Source organism: Dermacentor variabilis, chromosome 6 (genome assembly GCF_050947875.1).
Source record: "Dermacentor variabilis isolate Ectoservices chromosome 6, ASM5094787v1, whole genome shotgun sequence".
NCBI lineage: Eukaryota > Metazoa > Arthropoda > Arachnida > Ixodida > Ixodidae > Dermacentor > Dermacentor variabilis.
The window spans coordinates 27,815,756-27,832,550 of record NC_134573.1 but is presented as its reverse complement, the minus strand read 5'-3'; the positions used below and the strand labels follow the sequence as shown (position 1 = coordinate 27,832,550).

At 46.3% G+C, this 16,795-nt stretch overlaps 1 long non-coding RNA gene across 2 annotated transcripts; it reads left to right on the top strand.

The window, feature by feature from the left end:
• Positions 1-328: 328 nt before the first annotated feature.
• Positions 329-15,619, top strand: LOC142584704 (uncharacterized). Of its 2 annotated transcripts, none has more exons than XR_012828886.1 (4): positions 329-1,908; positions 2,861-2,930; positions 4,023-4,091; positions 15,400-15,619. It is a non-coding gene; the product is annotated as an uncharacterized LOC142584704 (long non-coding RNA). The 2 variants fall into 2 exon arrangements; XR_012828887.1 differs by having other exon boundaries at positions 3,876-4,091.
• The last annotated feature ends 1,176 nt before the right edge of the window (positions 15,620-16,795 follow it).

The window sequence follows — 16,795 nt, the reverse complement described above, 5'->3', positions numbered from 1 at the left end:
TAATTATTTCGAAGTATGCATTTATGCCCCGTGTACAGCAGCGGAGCAATGCGCAAATGTGCGGCGAGGGCTCGACGTAACATGCAGTGGGCAAACGCCGGCCTTTGCGTCTACCTACCGTGCTCGGCTGGTGATCCATGGCGGCAGAAGGCAACATCCAACTGTGTCATGCCATGCAAAGGAACAGCAAACACAACCGGAAGACCAAGAAACAGCGATGACGACGAGATGGCTGAGAAAGCCTTTTCGGTGGCCGGGCGGCGCATTTACATTCGCTCGCCTGTGCAGCCGGTCGACTGCAGCGCCGTCCCCGCGGCACCAACGGGAACTATATATCTAGGTAACTTTTCGCCCTAGGGGAGCGTAGGTCCCTAGGTGTCGTGTAAAAAACGCACCTAGCTCCTGAAACGCCCTAGTCCCCATGCGCTCGCTCGCGCGGGGCCCATAGAAATATACCATAGCGCAGATAGTATGTGGTAGTATCAGCATGTATCAGTGGTAGTATTGTTTGTGCCAACTCGCCGGAGTAGCAGAGTAGGCGGTTCATTGTGCGTGCACGCAAGCAGCACGACCACGAACGAAGCGATATAAGGTGGAACGGCGCGTTTTACGGCAATTGAAGTTGTGTGTGTGTGACGCGCTTGGTGTGTGCAAAGAGCAATTTAGTTGCGCGTGTGACGAATGTGTATGCGCAAATAGCACGACCACGAACGAAGATGGAACATCGCGTTTTGGCGTGCGCAAACAGCAATCGATTTGCGTGTGTGACGCGTTCGTTCGCGCAAACAGCACGACCACGAACGAAGCGATGCAACGTGGAACAGCGCGTTTTGCGCAATCTAGTTGTGTGTGTGTGTGTGTGTGCGTGGCGCGTTTGTGGTGTGCAAAGACCACGACGACGATCGTCTTCTAACTGCGCCAGAGCAAACAGATTGTTGGATTCTACATAGGTATTGAACGGGCGTTAAACCTAGAGAAACACGGGATTGCGACGCGACTAGCCGCGATGTATAGCACTGTACATGTACGTACGTAAGTTTACAGCACAAACTTAATTCGGAGTGAAGGGACACGCCACGAGTGATTTGTATGTGGAGGTTAACTCATACGTGCATTAATTAGCGGCGGTATAGGAAAAAAAAGGGGGGGGGGAGCGGGAGCGGAGGGAGGCGGGATTGCTGAGACAGGTGCTCGAAAGCGTTTCCACGCATGTTTTGTCGGTGTACTCGATGAACTAAATGCCGCTTTAAAGAAATTGTGACGAAATGTTGGCATGTGCGTAGTGGCACAGTTTAAAATGTGTCGGAGAGTAAATCCGAAAAGAACCGAAGCATACCATGTGTAAAAAATGTGTGAAAACTACAGCTGCAAGCTTATGTTATGCAGCATTGACCGATGTCGAGATATTGTTCTCATGAACGTAGCATCCATCGCCTTTGCACGCATGTGCTGGCTTCGGCGCACTATCATCAAGGCATTGATCAAGGTTAATAAAACTGTACCCGCAAAGAGTGCGTCGCCCTGGTTTCGGTTTCGGTTCTCAACAGTTTGTGGATTGTGCTTTTTGTTGGCGATTCTCTAGACAAGGGATGAAAACGAAAACTGGCAATTAAAATAAGCAACACGTAGAATATTTTAAACGAAAAACTGTTTCAACATTTCTTTATGTAACTCTAATTCTAAGGCTCTAAGCGCCACCTATTTCCGGTAGTCAAAATGTGCCATGGCGGCTTCCTGTCAATTGGATGTGAGCGTAGCATGGGAGCTTCAATGGTACATCTCAGCTTTTTTGGTTATCCCCAGCTGTTCCTTATATTTCCTCGTAATAACTCTTTCTTGTACCCAATAGAATACCGAATATGAATCGTATAGAAGCTCAGAGGCTGCACCTGTCATTCACATAGACAGGTAAGGTAGCTGTTCGCGACCACTTTCAACTCATCTGGGACGTACATAATTTTTTTGTTATTTATGCATGCTTAGGCATCATTTTTCACGCCGCCTGAAGTTCTCGCTAAAAGTACGCTTTAAATGCACTGCACGCCTTAAATTGACACCCATCTGTAACGTGTTTGAGCCGTTATTTATAGCCCATATTTTGCGGACTACGATTTTAACCTCATGCGCACTACCGCCCGTTTGTTCTGTTGCGCTCGCGATATCAATGTTTTTAGATCCAGAAGGCTGCTTCCGCATGAAAAAAGAGACTCGCCGTGTTAGATTGTACACATGGAGAGCGAACGCTGTGACACATTCTTTAAATTGGCCGACTTTGCAAGCGGTGGCATCATTGCCGTCGTCGAAGTGTATATACAGGCACACTATAATAGAGACATACGTATTTACAGTGCCAAATGAACAATTTGGTGTTTCGTCCCTTGGCGCTCTCCTGCTCGGCCTGACAGGCAGGTGTCACGGAGTGCGTTGCACTGAAAGCGCATGAGCATACCGCGAAATCTACGCGAGCGTTTTTATAGACAAATGCTCGAAGATTTCTATCACCAGCTGCCACTTGAAAGTGCGTTTAGCTAGCAGGCCAGCAGTGTAGTGTCTGCGCTTTCAAGCATACACTTGATCATACGAAGATAATGAGACAAAGTGTAAACACATGAATGACAGATTCACTATTTCTTGACACTCGTAAATCCTCAAACCTGCCAATTGTTCGTTAGTGCGTGAAAAAGTGGAATTTTGTGATGTTTAAAAGCAGACATTGGTTCATCCAAACGTGGCTTTGCCTAGGCCGTCGCATTGTATGAATGAATTATCAAATGCATGGGCATTGGAGCAATGAGGTGATGTAGCTGAAAAATGCACTTTTGTTCTCTTTTCACTTTGCCTCATGGTATTCTGTCTCAAGTTTAGCCATTGTCAAAGCAGCAATTTCGACTGGCACAGCAACACTCATCTGAATGGCATCTGTCAATGTCGTAAGTTGTCATTGCTCCTTTCAGCACATATGTTACATGGTCTTTGACATCTTCAGTACGACCTAAATGTGTTTCACAGCTGTGATTGCCGCAGTGCATATAGAAGCAACGAAGGGATCCCAAATACTTTTGCAGAATAACTGAAATGTGGGCAAGTTCATTCGGATTCATGATTATGGCAGATTTGAACCCAACACTGTGTAACACTACTACACAGACTGGCGTTTCGGGTAGTTGAGACAAGAGTCTTATTAAAACCTCGTTAAGATTTGACAAACTGTTAGCTAGGTGGGATAAAGTAATTGTGATTCAGAATGGTAGCCTCAACATTGAGCACAAGGCAAGAGGTGAGTTTTTTATTGTGATCATTTTCTACAAGCATGCACATTAGCGTTACAGTAGTACAAGCATCTTTGTAGCACATCCTTCCCTGTATAAAAAGGGTCATGTTGCTTACTGCTTAGCTGGTGTTATGCATTGTCCACTTCTATGGTGTTGATGCCCAGGATCTCTACAAAACGGAACCTCTTCGGTACAGTCGTGTGGCTGCTTGTGTTCGTCTCCCCTAGCCAGAGGCATGAAGGGGGGTTCACGGTCACTGACCAAGTCTGATGTATAACCCGACGTTTTGGAACTACACACGGGTTCCTTGTTCACTGAGTAGGACAGGAAATCGTCGTCACTTATGTAGCCAGCATGTGACGTAATGAACATGTGTAAATGGCAGGCATAGTCCCTGGTGTCCGGTTCATCGTAGCTGGCGTCAATTGAACGATTAGCAATTCTAGCAGCCGCCAGGATGACATGTTCTTTTCTTTGGCAACAACAGTGGCATTGTCCCAGTCAATCTTGTGACTATGTTCCTGCGCATGCTCGGCAAATAATAGTCGTGTGACTATTATTTCTTAGATCACATTTTTTTTTTTCGTTTCCATGCCTGACCAGCCGAACTTTCATCGAACCCTTGATTATGCAGCCAGAGGCAGTGGCACTCGTTGTGTCCTGTTTGAGATGAATGGTCTTTTTGTCCGTGTCTATCCACTATCACCTGGGCTTATCTCCTGGCTGCTGAAGTGTGCCTGCATTTTCCAGGTCAACTACTCGGACATTAATGTCTGGATACAAATTGGGTAGATCTTGTATGCCATGCCCAACATCAGAGTAAGTTTTCTGTTTCTGCTTGAACTTTTGCTCATGCACTTTCATTTTCCTCGCGTCCGGGAGTTGTGGAAAGAAGCTGTTTGCAGTAGCTGGAAGTGTAGTCCTAAGCCTTTGGCTCGTAAGCATTTGCACTAGCGAGGAGCTATTTTTCAGAAGGCTCAGTCTATAATCGTGTGTCTTGTAGGCATCACCTGACGTCTCAAGGGAGTTCTTGGATAAGTTTATGGTGGCTTCTGTGAGATCATTGCGCTGTTGGTAGCGTGGACTGCACGCCATTTGTTGGAATTCTTATGAATTCTGCAAACATCGAGCTGCGCCCTTTTGGAAACTACAGTTTGTTGCGGTTCACGACCACTACACTATTGCACGCCTTGTGAAAACAAAGAGGCATTGAGTCGCAACCACAGGTCCTGTCAAACTAGCCAGTACTAGCTCAGGATACCCTTACTAGTATTTTGTGACGATGAGCCACCACACCCCTCCAATAGAAAATATGTCCATAGTGAACTTCTGTAACAGCTTTTCTCGGAATCCCAATTGCAGGAGTGTCACCCTTCTCTTAGCCCTGTGGTGCTAGCATGTACGACATGACTTGAAGACATTTGCTGTTTGTATGTATTTACGATGCAGCACTTTGTCATCTTGATAGGCATTTTTTGATTTCAAAGTGGCCTTCAAGTGAGAAGTGCTGGGTGGGTAAGCTCCTGTAGCTTCTTGGGCGCGATGGTTTTATTGCCAAAATATCAACATGTCTTGGACTACATTGTCCTTGTAAAGCCAGAATTCTTTCAGAGTTTGCAACACCTTGTCCAGCTCTTTCGAGTGAAAATGCAAAGTTGGCAGCAGCATTAATCTAGCACTTGTTCTTTCTTCAATTGTTGTAAAGAAGGTGGGGAGAGGCAGCATGCATAGCCTTCAATCTTGGTAGGCCCTTGTGGTGCCTGTTATTCTCCTTCACATGAGAACTTCACAGTGTATCAGCTGCGGGAAAGTCTTTGCCTAAGATGTACATTATGCCTCATAATGCATCAATCATGTGCTCATTTTATAGATTGGGAAACAGATTGTTGCCCCATTTATAGAATTTATCTTGAGCTTGCAAGAAAGAAAGCACTTCTTTCTATATCTGGGCATAGCCAGGCATTCTGTCTCTGCAAAATATCTTTAGGCGTATCTAGTAACATGTTGCCCATCGTCTTGCTTTTGGCTGAGCACTGCAACTAGACCACAGCACAAAGCATCAGCTGTGATTAGCAGCTGGTCTCTCATTTTGAGGAGCACCAGCCAAGCACTGGATCTGAAGAAAGTATTTCTTTCCATTTTGAGAATTCTGGAACCTGTGTGGGTTCCAGACAAACCATGCTTTGAAAACAGCATGCTGGGCAATGGGTGTAGTGTTTGCATGTTAGGAGTGAATAAACCTAGATAGGTGGTCATGCCCATTAGCAGCAGTATTTCTGGAGGATGGTCTTGGCATGTCTGTGACAGCTTTGAGCTTGTTTTCGTTCATGTGCCCCAAGTAGGATGTTATTGTGATGCCAAACTTACATTTCTCTTTGTGGATGGCAGCTCTTGCACAGTGGGTGCCCTCAAATGTACTGCAGAGTTCGTTGTGTTCATGTTTAGTTGAGCACCAACTGATAACCTCTACCATATGACAAGCAACACATATAAGTTCTGGATGAATATCATTCATATACCATTGTGTTTGATCTGGGGCACACCAGATACCAAATCGCATGAGCAGTTAAAGCGAAACCAACGGAACGGTGCTGTAAAGGTGGTCAAGAACTTTCTGTAATTTTGAGGGATTTGCCAAAACCCTGAATTTGGGCATCAATTTTTCATACACCAAGCTGTGACTTGTAGTATCTGAAGGGTATGGTCTACTGCAGGAATTGGCTCATAGGGCTTGCTTGTTCAGTTTTTGTGTAATCCATAAAAGTGTGGAGTGCTCCTGATGGCTTCGTCACCATAAGCATGCACCAAGGAGTTAGCTCTGTCATAGCTGTCGTAAAACCAGTCTTAAACCTGGAGAAGTTTCTCTTTCGTCTTCTATAAAAGCAGCCATACAAAACAGTGAAATATTAGTGCACAGGACACAGGCTCCAGTTTCAACATTGTCATGCAAGCTGCGCAAAGTATTTGAGGATGCGGCTTTGAATCTCCACAACCATTAACATTCTCAATCTGTCTAAGCACTCGACTTCAGCTTCACAATCACCTCTGTGACCTACTTAGCAAATTTATTTGGAAATAGCAGCATTCTGCCTGATGCACGAGATGGAACTTTATGTTGTGCTAGTCGCCTTACACACTGACCACAGTAACTTGGAGATCACCACCTTCTCGAAATGTCACGAACCACATTGTTTTCAGGGTGAGACAAGCAATCGTGTCTAATTATCATCTGTGACAAAAAATAACTGATGCCTGTGGCAAGGTGCCATTCAAGTGGTTGAGTTCCTCCAGGAGGTAGGGGGTGATACGAGTGAGAACCCTCAAAAGCCAATTATGGCCTTAGCCAAGCAGCCCCAGGTGACATAGTAAAGCTTTTTGGGCACAATGTCATTAGGCACCACCCTATATAATTTATTTGCTTCCACAACATCTGCATGGCTCGCGAGTGTCCGGTGGTAAATTTCTGAAGCCACATCAACCTCGATGTAGTATCCCTAGTTCCAAATACTTCAATCTGCATGCCACTATGTATGGTGGGGGTTACTGGGAAGGAGAATAACGAACAGCTACACATAGATAAAAACTCCCTAAAGGCTGTTATTGTGGAAGGACTGCCCAACATCAACACACGCTATATGATACAAGAATGTTGCTGCTATCAAAGATGAATTCAGTCAGTAATTGAGGATGAAGATAGTTTTACTCAATAGCCTTATAAAAAATGGTAAAAGAAAGCTAATAAATTTGTAACATGTTTTGAATCTTGTCTGAAAAAAAAATCATTAGTATGTCTTCAAATATCTCGCGCAGCCGGTAATCCTGTTCTACTTCTTCATGACCTTCAGGTATGCTAGAGAAGTCTTTCTCATCATTGGGCTAAAAAATGTAGTTGAGCAAAAGGAGTAGACCTAGGTGGCTGACAGGATGGCTCTTCTTTAAGTGCTGTGCGTAGAAGAAAAAAACATGCAAACATCTTCAACACTGTAATGGGCACTAACTGTTAGGGATGAAACATGAAAAACCCTAAGGAAAACAATTAGGTTTGGTGGATATGTAGAAAATACACAGAGACTAAAGACAGTGAAGGACAACGAAAAATGTTTGTGTAAGCTTCTTCACCAATGCGTTTGTTGCCTGTAGACAACACCAGGCAGAACTCGGAAAGCGACCTTCACCCCAAGTCGACGTCAATTCTGCGTGCAATTTGTGCATATTGACACAAAGGTGTGGGGCTCCTGCACTGCAGAACAGCGCGCGCAAAGGTCGGCGTCACGAAAGATAATAAAGTGCGTAAGCTGCACGCTCTTGTTCTGCCCCACCATTAAAGAGAAGCATACATTTTGCAAGACTCTGTCTCCAATCTACGTTACATTTTTCGGCGGAGGTGTGGGGTACGTGCTACCACTCGCAGATCGAACGCCGTCTACAAGCCCAGTACGAAGTCCGGTCAAGCTGACTCCCGTGCAGGTACGGAAAGCTGTCGACTTCAAGGACTGCCACCTGAGCACGAGCCTCTACGCAATCAAGTCAGAAGGATGAATACATTGGTTCCACCTTCTTCATCGACCGCCCCGACCGAGGTCGTCCTCAACCAGCCACAAATCCCCACGTCCTTCCATGGGGACACCTTTGAGGATGTAGAGGACTGGCTCGATCACTTTGAGCGTGTCGCAGAATTCAACGTCTGGACTACAGAGCGCAAACTACGCAACACCTACTTTGCCCTCGAGGACTATGCACGGACCTGGTTTGAGAACCGTGAGGCAGGGCCCTATCGACATGGGACGAATTCCGACGGCAGCTAATCAGCACATACGCCAGCTTCGATCGCAAGGAGCGAGCTGAATCTGCAATGCAGGCGAGAGTACAGAGGCCGAACGAAAGCGTCGCAATGTTTCTCAAAGGTATGTGCCGACTTTTCCGACACGCAGATCCGTCCATGCCAGAAGAAAAGAAGCTAAGGAATTTGATACGCAGTGTCGAGCAAGAGTTATTCGGTGCCCTAATACGCAACCCACCAAATATTGTTGCAGAGTTTCTCGCGGAAGCCGTATCGATGGAAAAGGCACTGCAGCAGCGAACAAGGCAGAACCGCGACGTGTCGACCCTATCGCGTGACTTTCTCGCTATATCCCTGGACAATACCAACGCCTTGTGGGAGCTCATTAGGCTTATCATTGGAGAAGAGCTTCAAACGCTTCAGGTGGCTCCAGCATCGGTACAGCGACCCGCTCTGGCTGAGGTCGTCCGGGAGGAAATCAGGCAGGCAGTCCAAGTCCCAGAGCGAAGCGAGACACCACAGCACAAGGTACGGCAGCCACAACCTCGCATGTCGTATACAGAAGCTGCACGAAGTTCGTTGTCTCCGATTTTTCGCGATGTGAGCGACGTCCTGGACCTTCTTGGTGTGCGCGCCGTTGAACAAGACACTCGCCTCGTTGCACGCCATTCATGGCTGAAACACACCCACCCCACAAGAGCGACGTATGGCGCTCCGCAGACCGGAGGCCCTTGTGTTTTCATTGCGGTGAAGCCGATCACCTCTACAGGGCGTGTCCCTACCAATGAGCTGGGCTCCGTGAATTTTCACTGAATGCGCCGTGCCCGTGCAATGGTGAATGCGCCCTGGAGATTGACGCATACCTCGTTTGCTTGGCCCCACGATTCCGTGAACCCCGGTCACCGTCACCCGCCCGAAACAGGTCTTCCAGCCCCCTATTCAAGCTGAGAGCAACGAGATGTCGCTCACTCAGCCCAGCCTCCCGGGAAAACCGAGTCCAACGACCTGCGGAGGAAGAGGTCGCTGATGTTGCGAACGCTGAAGATCCTCCACTGCAAGGACCGCGATATGACGTAATTGAGACGCAAAGAAAGCAGTGTAGTTCCGTACCAGTTACCACAGATGACCACGAGGTCATGGCGTTAATCGAAACGGGTGCGGACACGTCTGTTATGAGCCAGAATCTCGCGCGTATACTGAACAAAGTTTCGACGCAATGGACCGGAACTCAGATTCGTACTGCAGGAGGTCATCTCATAACTCCAATGGGCCGGTGCACGGCACGAGTCAACATTCGGGGCTTCACGTACATCGGCGACTTCGTCAATCTTCCTGAATGTTCAAAGGACCTTATGCTCGGCATGGATTTCCTTCAGGCGAACGGTCCATCATCGACCTGCAAGAGTCTAGAGTCAGCTTCACTACTACGCAAGCCATAGCGAACAGTAATGACAACGACCGTGACATCGCGCTTCGCGAACTGACGATCACATCACGTTGCGACCCAAGAGCAGCATGCTTACCCTTGTCCAATGCGACATGGAGGACGCCACCGAAGGAATTGCTGAGGCAAACATGCCCCTGCTTCTTGAGCGCCACATTTGTATAGCCAGAGGGCTTCTTCAGGTGCAAAACAAATGTTCAGTCGTTTTGCTAACAAACTTTAGCAACGATTATCGGCATGTACCGCGAGGAACAACATGGCCGAACTGAGCTCATTTCTTCACGAAATCACTAACGTTACTGACATTGCCACATTGGAAACCGCATCGTCTCAGCAGTCTGGGTTCCCCAGCCTAAAAGAGCGGATTCACGTTAACGCCGCTCTGCCAGACCATCAGAAAGACCGTCTACTGAGTCTCGCGAATGAATTTGTGGACTGTTTTTCAACGTCATCCAAAGTGCGGCGCAAGTGTATCACAAAACACCGCATTATTACGGACGAGTCTGCATGTCCTGTCCGTCAGCATCCTTACAGAGATGCTCCAAGACTACGTGATCCAGCCATCCACCAGCCCGTGGGCCTCCCCTGTAGTGTTAGAAAGAAAGACAACACACTATGCTTCTGTGAAGATTACAGAAAGTTGAACCGTGTCACCAAGCGTGATGTTTATTCATTGCCACGCATCGACGACGCATCGGATCGTCTACAACATGCCAAGTTTCTTTCTTTGTTGGATCTTAAATCAGGATATTGGCTAATCGAAGTTGATGAACAGGATCGTGAAAAAACAGCATTTGTGACACCTGATAGGCTGTATGAGTTCAAAATTCTCCCCTTCGGTCTCTGTTCCGCACCTGCCACCTTTCAGCGGACGATGGATACCGTGCTTGCTGAACTCAAATGGCAAACCTGCGTCGTATACTTAAACAATGTCGTTGTGTTCTCGAGCACGTTTGACGAACATCTCGCATGACTCGAGGGTGTCCTGCGATCCATACTGCCAGCCTCACCATCAAGCCTGAAAAACGCTACTTCGGGTTCCAAGAGCTCAAATTTTTTGGCCATGTCGTTGGTCCTCAAGGCGTCGGACCAGACCCCGACAAGTTAGCTGCCGTCGCTGAGTTTTCACCACTCACAGACAAGAAGGCTGTCCAACGCTTCCTTAGTTTGTGCGCATATTATGGGCGCTTCTCGAGAATTGCTGAGCCTCTAACAGGGCTTACATGCGATGATGCGCCTTTCATTTGGGCGGACGAGCAGCAGCAATCGTTCAATGAAATGCGCAAGCGTTTGCAAGAGGCCCCGATACTTGCTCATTTCAACGAAGACGCTGACACTGAAATCCATACTGATGCCAGCAATGAGAGTCTCGGTGCTTGTGCAGTGGCAAGCTGGTGCGGAACGACCCGTTGCTTATGCAAGCCGCAGTCTCACCAAGTCTGAGAAAAACTACTCAACCACTGAAAAAGAATGCTTAACGGTTGTGTGGGCAATTGGTAAATTCCGACCCTACTTGTACAGTAGACCCTTTAACGCTGTGAGCGATCAACAACGCCCTGTGCTGGCTTGCCAACCTCAAGGATCCTTCAGGCAAACTAGCCCATTGGAGCCCTCACTTACAAGAGTATGATATTACAGTTGTCTACCGATCTGGCAGGAAGCACAGTGACGCCGACTGTTTGTCACGTGCACCACTCCCTACGACTTCATTGGACCCTGACCATGACTTGCCATTTGTCGCCGTTATCGACGCCATAAAGATGGTTGAGCACCAGCACGCTGACGCTGAGCTGCTGCCGTGGATCAAACACCTCCAAGGAGTTGAAGGTGTTTTACCCTGCTTGCTCATGTGCGGCTTATCCTCATACTACTTGCACAACAACGTCCTTTACAGGAAAAACTGCGGAAGCGGCCCCAATACGTACCTCCTTGTCGTGCCGTCGGCGCTACGCCACAACATTTTGCGAGCCTGCCATCATGAGCCATGCGCGGGACACCTGGGATTCGCCAAGACTTTAGGCAAGGATACGACAGAAATATTACTGGCCCCGGCCATATTCTTCTGTGCAACGGTACATGAAGACCTGCCATGATTGTCTGTGCCGCAAGAAAGCACCAGTTAAACCGACTGGCTTTCTCCATCCTGTGGACCTTCCTCAAGCACCGTTCCAACAAATAGGAATGGATCTACTTGGGCCATTCCCAGTGACCTCTTCACGCAACAGATGGATAGTCGTCGCTACCGACTATTTAACCCGGTACGCCGAAACCGAAGCTATTTCGCAAGTAAATTTATATGAAATGGCCAAGTTCTTTGTACGCCGCATCGTCCTACGACATGGTGCACTGTCTGTTCTCATCACTGACCGCGTTACAGCATTTACAGCGGAACTTATGCAGGATGTTCTCCAGCTGACGCATAGCTCTCACCGCAAGAACACTGCATATCACCCTCAAACCAATGGATTAATGGAACGTCTGAACAGAACACTGGCTGATATGCTCTCCACGTATGTCGACGTAGAGCACAAGACGTGGGACGCGATCTTGCCCTATGTGACTTTCGGGTATAACGCTGCTGTACAGGAGACTACATAGCTTACGCTGTTCGAACTTGTGTAGGCGCCACGTCAGGTCAACACTTGACGCCATGCTACCTATGGCTGATAATAGCCCGACCAGCGAACACGTAGAAGAGTTCGTACAAAGAGCCGAAGAGGCACGCCAGCTTGCTCGGCATCGTATCCGGAGCCAACAGCATACCGCCACCCTTCGATACAACCAGGGTCGTTGCGACATCCATTACAATACCGGCGGCTGCGTGTGGGTCTGGACGCCCGCCCGCCACCATGGATTCTCAGAAAAGTTGATCCGCTAGTATTTTGGTCCCTACAAGGTTACACGCCGCCTCAGTGACGTGACCTACGAAGTGGTCCCCTGCAGTTCTGAGCCCAGTTCACTACGTCGTCGTCCTCCCGCTGAAGTTGTTCGTGTAGTGCGCATGAAACCCTACTATACGCATACCTGAATGCTGAGATACACCTGAGGAGCTCCATTTCTTATGTAGCTGAAAGAGCTTTTTGAACCGAGACGGTCGCTCTTCTCATGGGAGGCAATTGACACAAAGATGTGGGGCTCCCGCACCGCAGGACGGCGCACGCAAAGGTCGGTGCCACTAAAGACGATGAAGTGCGTAAGCTGCACGCTCTTGTTCTGGCCCGCCATTAAAGAGAAGCGTATATCTTGCAAGACTCTTGTCTCCAATCTACGTTACAATGTAATCGTTGTCGGGTGTAAAATTAAGCTTTATATTGCATGTTTTACACATTACTCATCTGATGCCTTAGCAGCGATGGTTTTTCCTCTGCCTTTCTTGTAAAAAAATTTTGGGAAGTGCCCACGTGCATCTACTTTTATTTATTTTTTTTTGTGCATGGCACATGTGCTGTTGGCCTGGAACTGATTCACAATGGTATTAACAGCCATATAGCGTTCAGGGCCCCGTGTCGCTGAAAATCCAGCAGTGGTGTTGGCGACCTTTTCCATATGAGAAAATTTATCCCGAACCATGCATCCTGATTCGTGCAGGCCCTCCACGTGGCATATAGGCGTTACTGAACTAATTAAAATTCTCAAAGTATAATGTGTCAAAATTTCATAAAGTATGGCTTGCACACAACTTTGAGACATGATAGCGTTGGATTGTAATTTGAATATGCGAGAAAACATCATTCTGTTGCGCAGAAACTCAAACACAAACCCCTTTTCCAGCTGCCATTTCAGGTATGTCTTAGGAGTGGCATGCCCCAGAAAGCTCGCCTTCGCGCATACCGTTTGCCACCAGCATTTCAAGGGAAACATTACAGAAGCATAAGCTGCAGTTGCCCGGAAGCGTGAGAAGCAGCCAGGGATCTTTTAATGCTATCGTGTTCCACTCTTAAAGGCGCAGCTTAAGTGTCCTCCAACCTTTTTTTTTTTTTTTTTTTTTGCTGTTTGGGGACTGCCTTCTTGAAGGTGTTGCTTCGTTTCCTTTCTGCTGTAGGGTGAATGCAATATCTGCTTTGAACAACAGCAAAGCCACGTTTTGATTGCACTTGATGCTGGCCGCACTAGCGCGGCATCTCTCCTATCCAACAGTTCACTATGATGTTATTACTGAAATAGAATACACAGGACACCTTCGTGTACCACTTCATCTACCTCGAAGTAATATGCCATAGCTCTATGATCATATCCTTAACATCCACTACTTTCTTGGATTCATTTCAGATAGCTAGAATGTACAGACTAAAAAAGCTCGGAAGCGCTTGCACTCTTTGGAGAATTTTGTATGAGCATTTTCAGGCTGTTCTGGTGACAATAAAAAATACTGGCTCTCCTGTAATCGAGAATAGATGTAAGCATGAAATGGTTGCCGACAAAGCAGATTGATTGTAGATGTTACTAGCCACAATCTTAAAATGGGTGTAGCGCACATTCGCAATGGCACACCCCACCCCCCCGCATCACGCAACTGTACACTGGTCCATATGGAAGCAAGTTCCCTGTCAAAGACAGAACCCCATTGCAAGTCTCGTCTCGGTCCACCATATGCGCCGTGGACCTCGCGGACTGCTGGCATTGAAAAGAGCACAAGCAACTGTGTCTCAGTGCCAAAAAATGACAATTGTACAGTGCCTTGTATCTGCCTCTGAACGTTGCTATTAGAAGTGACAAATAAAACTTCAGCATACTAGAAGTTACAGCTTGAGTGATATTGTGAGCAAATATTTAGAACTCAAAAGCAATATTTTTTTAACATGTTTGGGAAGTAACTAGCATATGTATTGCAGTCTTGACTGTTTGCCCGGATGAGCTGGTTTGAGTGCCAGGATAATGGCTCTGGCTTTTGGTTCTTTGAAGGTGGCTGACAACAGGAGCTAAAAGCATTTCATGCTTAAAATGTCTGCAGCAGCGGCACTGTTCGGTTAGTCAAGGACCTCATTTCATGGCCCTCATTCTGACACCTTCGAACACTGTTTCTGCCTTTGTAACGCTTCCTAGAATTTGTCCTTCAAATTCTTATGTGAAAGAACCAATGCATCAATTTTGGCATATTTCTCAAACTGTACGAGCAGAATTGCTGCTGATTTCATAAATACAACCTGTAAATCAATACAGCAGAATTGTTAGTTGAAATATGTAATCCAAATCAAGGAGCCATTCTCAAGACGATGTTCCTGCTGGCACTAATGCATGTCATTCCTGGCGTTGGTGAAATCTTTATTCTACATTATAAAGCATGAAACGTTCGCACATGCTCTTATTTCCTTGTTTTTTGGGCTTTGCTGTTTCAAGGAGCTTTGCCCTTTGAGTGGCAGCAGCCTGATTGACATAACTTCCGACTCACGTATTTAACATTTTTGCACGGATTGGTCAAGGAGTAGCCAGATTTTGAGAAGTACATCTTTAGCAGAGTCTATAGGTGCTGGCTTTTGGTGTGGAGAGACAAGCAGCTTCATAGCTTCCCTCCTGTCTCTTGTCATTGTGTCAGCAAACTGAAATGAAAACTCTCGAAACAGTATATTTGTTAATGAGGAATCTTTGCAAGGCACATTGTGAAGCACATGCCGATGAATTGCTTCAACCTTTTACATTAAACAAATTATGCCATGTGCTGTCAAGAGGCAAATAAAGCTGTTTGCTTTAAAAATTAACAATAATCTCCACAGTTTGTGAAGTGATTGAGATATTGTTACCCAGTACCTTCAACAAAGATGTTATGGGAAACAGTGCAAGGAACTAGCATACTTACACTAATTGCATGTATTTGGCGGAGTTGTGTGGGAGAAAAGATAGCCAACCAATTTTCCTTTAATGCATGTGAGCTTTGTCATCTTCATGGTGTAATGTAATCTTTTAAGGTAGCAGATAAAGAATGTGTGGCAACATGAAATGGCCTTTGATGACACAGGCGAGTAGTGGATGCCACACTTCAGTTCTAATTAAAGTTACATCAGCACAGAGCATGTATGCTACGACCAAGTTGGGTCCATACTTTGGATTACCGTGTACAGTGTCACTCTCTTCTGCATTGCAGAAGATGGAAGCCAGTGTTTCTTTGCCGTTGCTATTTCAATTTAGTATATTTTCATGTTTTCATGCTCTGCAATATACAGCCAGAGGTTGCACGGTCTTGGAATGAAGACTACTTTTTGTGTTTTCAAGATAAAATTTTAGCTATAATAAACGGAATTTCCAAAAAACAAATTTTATGTTTGGCCTGCCTTCTTTTGGGTGATCAGACATGGGATCTATTGAGGCATCATGGCTCATACGTGCTGCCTTTATGCTTGAGAGGTGTGTGCACAATGCTCCTTACATGTTGAAAAAAAAAAAATGGAGACCATCCATAATTGGTCTTGGGTTGCTTTCTTAGCCAAAAGTGCTATCTGAAAATATAGCTGCTTTTTGTTACTCTTTCTGGCGGTGCGTTTTAGATACATAAAAATTATGATGGACGTGCATGTTCAGTGTGATTGCAGGAACGAAAAACTTTACTGAAAGATCCTTTGCAAGAGATGCAAGTGCTTGCCCATTTCATGGAAAAAAAAGGCTTTGTTTTCATTGTATACAGTAATCTAATGGTCAGGCAGACTTGATCACAAAAGCAAAGAGAGAAATTCAAAGCCTGCTGACCACATCGTAACTGTCTAGTGCATAGACAACACTTGCACGTTGGCCAACAGCATGGGAAAGGAGAAAGAGATTGCCATGAAGCACATGTGGTGACAAGGAGAATGAAGCAAAAATTTGGTAGCATTCAGAAAAAGCTAGATATTCTTGATGAGAAAACTGAAACATTGGACAAATAAATAATAGCAAACTTTATCAAGTCTTACCGCCGTATTCAGCAATACATATTGAAGCTCATGCTTGACTTGATATAAATGACGCATGGTGTGAACGCGCCCAAGATGCTCGTTGCGTTTCTTTTGGTGTGTTCATGACAGGCGTCATTTAAATCGAGTCAAGCATGGGCTTCAAGTTAAGATGCATTTATGAATACGGGGGTTCGTGTTGCGGCATGGTGAGGCTCTCTGGAATGAAGACTTCATGAACTAGAGAATAGATGTGCCCGTGAGAACCTACTTTTACGTGTTATCGCAGACATCTGAATCACAGGAGCAGTCTGAAGCATGTGATAGGTTTGTGAAGACTTTCCGAGAAACGTGCATGGGTTTTCTCTGCAACAGTTTGCTACAATCGGGGGTATGACTCATTTTACATTTCCTGATCACCTTGCATATTTCCGCACAA